Below are 8283 nucleotides of genomic sequence, written 5' to 3'. Positions count from 1 at the left end.
GCTAATTGATTTTCTAAATTTGCTTCCCTAAAACTCAACAGCATTTTCACCATTGCAATTCAGCTTAAAAGACTCGCATATGGCCAATGTAAAAAGGCAGGATATCTGTTTCTGGAGGGCACACTATCTTTGAAGGATTTTCTTTTGTTATTTTTGTTCTTTGTGTTGTCACACCTAGTTGTTTCAAAATGCTGCTGAACTCTCCAATTTCCTTTGAAAAGAATACCATTATATGGTACAATTTAGGCAACTTGGGAACACATTTCTCAACTTAGATAGTAGTTGTAAATTTTGGAAAAATCTCTCAGTAAGGTAATCTGAGGAATTTTCTTTTGTTGTATGGGTGTCAGAGTGACAAAAGGGGATGAATTAGGAAGAGATTCGGGAAACACTGTGCTACTGAGGCTTATACATTTTTTTTTTTAATTGGGGTATAGTTGTGAGGCTTATAAATTCTTTACACAATTTTCCTTTTCAAGGTCTGACTCTTATGGTGTGATTGATACCGTGGACAAATAAAATCTCCAAAATGTCTTTAAGCCAAATGGTTCAGCCTCTCTTTACATTCCTTGTGGACCCTAAAGGGTTATATTTACTTGAGACTGGGGGGTCCTGGATCAGTAACAGAAATTTTAAAATAGTTGACTTTTTTTTTTTTAATAGTTGATATTTTAAAGGGTGGCAGGATTAGGAATAATTCTTTTTCTTTTTTTCCTTTTTGGCCTTGTGGTTGAACGCTTTTTGTGCTCTAACTGCTCACCTATTGGTATAAACATGAAAAAAGTAAGACATTTTCGATATTGGAAAATTTCAAGGTCAGGCTGGATGACTATCAGTTATGCTCTGCAAGAGACACATACATTTAAAGAAAACTTGATTAATGTGTCCTCTTAAGTTCCTTTCATCTTTAAATTCTGTGCTCTGAACTTCACCCTTTAAACTTAGGGTGGTGATGCGCCATATGGAAAGGACAGGAGTCTCTTCCGGCCACCTTCCTCACTTTGTCTTGAACCAGCAGCTTCTCAGAAGGTGGCAGCTCCGAGAATTAAACAGGAGATGAAGTGGGTGGGAAAGTATTCCTAGGAGACTCGGAGCTGTCCAGCAGTCAAAGGACCAACTAATGAGGCTTAACGGCAATTTGGAGCAGAGATTCAGCTATGTGTACATGTATTCAGTATGCTTACGAGTATGTAGAAGTATATGCTTACCCAGCCCCATCCTGAGGAGATTTTTCCTGCTTTCTATATTGCTTTTCATTTTAGATGAGGTCGGTTGTCTTTTAAATTGTGTAGGAAAAAGGAAAGTAATAATGTACAGGGCAAGATAGAAGAAGAGTTGAAGAGGAAGGCAGGCAAAAATAAGACTATTACACTGTACAAGCAGTCTTTCAGCTTGTTAATTTAAGCTCTTTAGACACACACACACACACACAATATGTAAACATGCCTTATAAGTATTGAACCCAATAGATGGGTTCAATTCTATAGCAGCTTCATTATTTATATTTTGCAATCAGTAATACAGTCATTGTATCACACCATTTGAAAAAAAAAAAAAAAAAAAGAATATGTCGAGTTTTAGCTTACAAAGACTTTCCAGAGTGTATAACTTAAAAAAAATCTTAAATAAAGTAAATTTGGCCTAAGAAGGTTGCCGTCTTTTTCCCTTTGCAAGTGGCAGATTCGTTCACTTTGATGAATTCCCACTTGATGGAGGTTTTGAAGACTTATAAAAATCTTTAAGCATGTTTATCATTTTCTTATAAGTAGCTGGATACTATTCCTCTTTTTCTTATATTTTCTTCTGAAAGGAGGAATCAGTGTTTCCACAGACATCCCAGATTTGAGAAGAAAGGGTGTTGGGAAAACATCTCATCCGATTCCCATATGTTAGGCAATTAAAAAGTAACCCAATTTTATCGGTAAAATAACTGAATGTGGAGAGGCTAACTGTTCCGCAATAATTTGTAATAATTTTTAAATTTACAGAGTAACACATATTCATTGTAGAAGATTTGAGAAATACAAAACAAAAAAAGAAAATCAAAATCATCCTGGCGTAACTATTCAGATTCTGATGTACAGCCTCCTAAATACATATGTATGGTCATATACATATTTCATGCTCAGTATTTCTTTAAGAGAAAAAAGAAAAGGCAAAGTGAAAGAGCTGTTTGTCCATCTGATCCTAACCTGAAATTATCCTCCACATATTCTAACATCTTCTTGATCATGTCTCCTCTACCCTTGGGCTCAATCTGACATTAGATTTAAAACAAGTGCCAGATTTCCTATTTAGAAAATAGCAGTAGGCTTGTAGGCAACTCCTTACCTTTCTTTTCCTGAATAGAGACCCAAGAAATTGTAAAGGAAATATGATACTGCAAAAATGACTTTATTTTTGTGAGGTAACATTGGAGGTCCCCAGGTTGACAGCTGCAAAGGCAGTCACATGTTTAACAGAGAGAAGAGCCCTGCAAGGGAAAAGTTAACTTTAGCTTTAAAAATCCTTTTATCCTCCATGATTTCGATGGCTTTAAATTTGTCACCTGAATGCGATATTAACATAATCGTCTGCATTTCAGCTAATGAATGCACCTGCTTCTAAGACTTTATTTTAGCAGTTTTAATGAGCTCTTCAAAAGAGTTTGCCTGGACTTACTGCACTGCTAGAGAAATAGCAGCTGTAAGCAACTAACAACACATTCAGTATCTGAATCAAGCTCTGTGAAGTTGTTAAACTTGAGAAGGAGTATCTATCCATCTGTCTGTGATAAGGGAAATGAAGCTGAGATGTAGCTGTGGCATTTGGAAAAAGCACTAGAGTAAGTGGGTTTGGCCAGAGACCCTGTTTGGCCATAATGTATGGATCCCAAGCAATTCATTTAAGCTCTCTAAATCCCAGTTTCTCATCTATATAACAATGGTACCCATCTTATAAGCTTGTTGTAAGGATCAAATGCCTCACTTGTTGTAAGCACTCCATAATAATAAATTTTATTATAATTATTGTGTTTGTTAAGTAGATGTGACTTTAGGTGGATCAAGCAAGTTCTATTTGACTGGCTATAGGTTGTAAGATGACTCTTAGGTGAATAATTGCTCATTGAGACCTATAGTAAGAAAAAATCAAAACTGATCTCTTTTGCTTAATTAGGAAATCTATTTCAATGCTGAATCATCATACCTTAACCCCACAGTGAAGATTTTTTAAAATCTCCTAGAAATTCTAAAAGTCCAAATCCCTAAATAATCCTATAAGCCATTTAGAATATATAAATATTATGTAATGATAGAATACTAGCATAGGTATTTACTTTTAATATATATTTTAATACTTTTTAATATCAAATTCATTTCATGCTTGTTACACTCTGATTTCAACACTACATTTTCATGATGGTAATCTCCCTCCTCTTTTTTCCCCATATGCTCCTGTGTACTTTATTTGAAAAGTAAGTAGTAATAACCCATCCAAAACTCAATTGAATGGAAAATGAAAAATAGGACAAATGTTGCTTTAAAGATACACACAGCAGGTACATTACAGCTCAACTGGAGGTAACACCCTGGAATAAAGATTCCAGATCTCTCTCTCTCTCAGTCTCTCTCTCGGTCTCTCTTTCTCTGGCTCTTTCTGGAAAATAGGTAGCACAAAGGTGAAAATTCTCCTATTCCCACTTTATTTTATTTCAATTAAAAGTGAGACAATTACTCTGGCTGGGATGGATGTAATTTATTTTACAGATTCCTTTCCCCCATTATACCCTTCTGGCCAACAGTATTCCCTCAGTAATTGCAGCTAGTTCATCTATGTTTCACCCCATATGCCACAATGCTGGAGAATCACTCAGGAGACAGGACCAGCTTAGGGATCTTAACCAACTTCTTATAGGGATTTCTCTGGAAAGGCACTGAGTTCCAGAAACCACCAACTTGAACCTGCTGGAGTAAGTAGGTTTCTGGTAACTGCTTGCATCCCCACACTTTCAAAAGATCCTCTTTATCCAGACTTGCATGAAGCATCTTTCCAGAAGACATTCAGTTCTTCTCTTAGACCGTAGCTTTGTAATCTGAGAAAACAACCCCAAGGGAGCTCACTTCCAGCTGTCCTTTGACTGTGTTTTGCTACGGAAGGCAAGCTGGCCTCGCACTGATGAGGACCTGTTGTCTATGGTCTGGCTACTCACAGAGTGGTCCTTAGAAGGGCACCACTGAAGGGCAGCAACAACATCACCTGGGAACCAGTTAGAACCATAGAGTCTCAGGTCCCATCCCAAATCTACTGAATCAGAATCTATAGCTTAACGAGATTTCCAGGTGATTCATATGCACTTTTAGGTTTAAGAAGCAGTGGTCGAAGAGATCTGCCTGAGATTGTTTTTTTCAGCAACAGGACTCACCATCTCCTGTTCAAAGCTCTTTCCATTCACTTTCCACTTCCAGTCTCTAAACAGATTTCTCTGCAGTGCTACTGGGCAAACTATCTCTATTTTGGATGAGTTCCCCACCAGTGGGTCTTGTAGCAATCTGCATTTCTATGGTTCAGGTGGTCAAACGCCTATATAGCACAGCCTCCCACTAACCAAACCATATCCATTCCCCTCCAAGTCATCTTGCCCTCCCTATTCCCACAGCTGTAGTGTTATCATGTTCATAAATTATTGTTAAAGAAGGAAATTACCAAAAGAAAAAAACTGTCTCTATAAACCTGCATAGTTTAGAGCTAAAGAATATGTTAAAATTTTCCATTGTGGAAATTTCCCAGCTACTGGGCTCTTTAGATTTTTTTTTTTTTTTTTTTTTTTTTTCAGAGCTACAAGCAAAGAATGGAAATTTCCAATTGCAGCATCAAGGGCTGCTGTTCTGCTGACTGTCTTGCTCAGTCGGGGTCATCTGTTTCTCTAAGACATCAAGGAATGCCAAGGTAGGTCTGAGAGAACACACACACTTCCTCTGCAGGAAGGAAGGAATGTCTTTGTGCTGCCTCCAGGCTGTGATGAGGAGAGGGGTAGGAAAGGTGACATGCCCTGCTCCATCTACCTGAGTGTGAATTTTGTTGATTGTTAACCGCCTATCAGCAGTTTATCCTATTGTTCCAATGGCAGCTGGCTGGCAGGTCTTTTTTAAGAAATCTCTCAGGTGGAGGGGAGATACAGAGAGAGCAAAGGAACCAACATTTGTTGAGATCTACTTTTCTAAGTACCCTGCCAGGTATTTAATATGTTATATCACTTAACCTTTCTGTGGCCCGCCCAAGGTTAACTTCTGATTTTCTGCACACCAAATTTTGAAAGCTTCATCTGTCCTTCCTGAGACAGCCTTACCTCTCCCAGACCCGCCCAGAGGCTGGTTATCTTCAAGCATGCTGAAAGTTTCATCCCCATCTCTTCAATAATGTCAACAGCTCGGTTCTTTTTCACTGTATCTAAGTTGAAATAGATTTCCCTTCACAGCTGGTCCTGATGTCTGAGTCAACAGGCATCTAATAGTTCCCTAAATTCTGTCATGTACCTCCCCATGCACTACTGCTGCTACAACAGAAGTCTGATGGTGGCAGCTCCATGTAAGGCCACGTGTAAAGGTGTCAGCTTCTTGTGAACAAGGCTTAAGCACGCTGACTGGCTCTAGGCCAGAGAGAATATTCCCAAACCTAGGTCGTGTGGCTTTGTCTGAAAGGGTTTGGGAGTTTGAGTTTTGTTTTTAAGGCTTTGCCTTTTATTTTTTTTTGGAGCTTTGGGATATTATGAGTAGAGTCTAAATAGACTCTAAGGAACGAGGGTTACCTATGTTCTCTTCTTACTGACAGCCCATGGTACCAGGAAAAGAACCATTAAGGAAGATTCCTGACATCATTGTTGCTACTTATATTTAACATTATTTATTAAGGCAACTTTGGTAATAATGAAGATATTCCAGCAATAAATTTTTAAAAATCAACACATGGCTAGTGAGATATTTTTTATTTTTATTTTTTCCTTTTTTTTAAATTAAAAAAATTTTTTTATATCTTTATTGGAGTGTAATTGCTTTACAATGTTGTGTTAGTTTCTGCTGTACAACATAGTGAATCAGCTATATGCATACATATATCCCCATATCTCCTCCCTCTTGAGCCTCCCTCCCACCCTTCCTATCCCACCCCTCTAGGTCGTCACAAAGCATGAAGCTGATCTCCCTGTGCTATGGAGCAGCTTCCCAGGGTAGTGAGTTTTTAAAAGACTGTTTATTCCATCTTTTCAATCATATCCATATCCATAGATAGCAATGTTGCCTTTGACAGTGACCAATTTTAAAACCACCTGATAATGGAAGTGGAGGGGCATAGGAATGGTCAGCAAGAATACTGCAGGTCTGTAGTCTCAAAGGCTAACGTTTGGTTTAGCCATTGGTTACTTCTGTGATAACGATTTTCCTTATCCCCTTAACTTATTAAAACTGAGTCTGATTCCCTGGTGAAATTCATCAAGATGGTATTTTAATATGGGCCTGGGTCTCATGTGGTATGTGCCACATTTCTGACAAGCTTCTTTCCACTCCTCTGCATCTGTCATTAGCAAGAAGATATTGGTCCTCTTAGTTAAAGACAATGATGATTCATATCTGTGGGTGGGGCTGAAGAGACATATGATGAATACTCCTTTCCACTTTAGACCACAGAGACAACTTTGTCTTTTTTTAATTTATGGTTGGAATACATGCGGGCTAAGATGCCGATCGATTTTAATCATGGCCTCAGTTCTCTCCCTCCTGTTCCCCTGCCCCTTGCAATGTGACTTTGCAGCCCCTCCCTTCAAGAGTTAGAGTCTATTTCCCCACCCCTTGAATCTGGGCCGTTTGACTTGCTTTGGCCTCTGGAATGCAACACCAGTTACAATGTGCCAGTTCCTGGCTAAGCCTCAAGTGTGCAGTACTATTTTCTTTCTTTCTTGGAAACTGCCACTGCTGTGTGAAGAAGCCCCAGCTAGGCTGCTGGAGGATGAGAGATCATGTGGGGTAGAGAGGAGTCATCCTACCTGAGGCCATCCCAGACCAGCCAGTCCAGAGCTAACACCAGCTGATCTCAAATGCACGAGCAAGCCCACCAGGATCAGCCAGGCCCATGCTAGATTAACAGAACCATTCAGCCAACCCACAGTCTCATGAGAAATAGTAAATGGTAGCTATTTTAAGCCACTAAGTCTTAAGCAATAAGTTATGAAGCAGTAAGTAACTAATACAGATAACCAATTCCATTCTTTTTTTTTTTTTCCTTACTGCCAGGAAGCTCAGAGTCAAATTTGAAGACCAGTCACAGAATCTATGTTCATTGATTTATTCATGTTTATTGTACCCTTTATGGCTAACATATTTGCAATCTTCTCTCTTCTTGGTAGTGAATTTAAAAAATTTAATAACCTATTGTTTGCCATGTTGGTTTTAAATCCAAATCAATCCCCTGTTTTAAATATTTAGGTGGTTTTTATTTATCAGATTAGAAGAGATGACTCTAGAGCAGGACTGGCAAACATTTTCTGTAAAGAGCCAACTAGTAAATATTTTAGGCTTTGCAGGCCATGCAGTCTCTGTCACAACGACAACTCTGCCGTGCAGTGCTAAAGCAGCTCTAGACTACATGTAAACAAACGGGCATGGCTGTGTTCCAAAAAAGCTTAATTATAAAAACAGGCAGTGGATAGGATTTGACCCTTAGGCCACAGTTTGTTAACCCCTGATCTAGAGCAATCTATGTTACTATGAAAAAACATCTTCACCTACACCATGATCCCATCAACTTTATTGTAATTCATCTCAACTACTTTGAAAAAAACAGGTAAATTAAGTGACTTTACTTCCTCTATCAGAAGAGAAGAAGGGGCTGACAATAAAGCAATGCTGTATAGACTAACAGCATTTGTACCAGGGGAAGGACTATACTGAACAACTTAAAATTCCCTAGCCACTTAGTCCATAACTGGTTATTTAGTTAATGCTAAAGGCCAGGGTGACACAAGTGATGTCTCATTTGTTTTGTTTCATTTCCCAGCCTCTAATCTCAAATACTCGATTAACAAATGCACACTGTATGGGGCTCCAGTCGTACTTGCCTACTCGGAGCTCCCTGAATGTATTGTGCTATTTCACGCCTCTCTAGCTCTGCACACAATGTTCCTTCTGCCGGGAACACACTTAGCCCTCTTCTCTTACTGGCTAACGCCCACTCACTGATCAAAACTCAGCTCAATGATACTGCCTCTTGGAAGACTTCCCTGAGTGCACCTCCACCTCCTCACCCTCAGCCTCC

The 8283-nt window shown here is 39.0% G+C and overlaps 1 protein-coding gene across 1 annotated transcript in view; it reads right to left on the bottom strand.

Moving 5' to 3' along the window:
- The window catches only part of MKLN1 (muskelin 1), a 333033-nt gene that overhangs the window by 271982 nt on the left and 52768 nt on the right, over window positions 1-8283 (bottom strand). The gene's annotated exons all lie outside the window — the stretch shown is intronic.

This window comes from Balaenoptera physalus (genome assembly GCF_965194825.1).
Source record: "Balaenoptera physalus genome assembly, chromosome: 8".
Taxonomy (NCBI): domain Eukaryota; kingdom Metazoa; phylum Chordata; class Mammalia; order Artiodactyla; family Balaenopteridae; genus Balaenoptera; species Balaenoptera physalus.
Note: the sequence above shows the minus strand (reverse complement) of the source record. Positions and strands in the feature narration are given on the sequence as shown.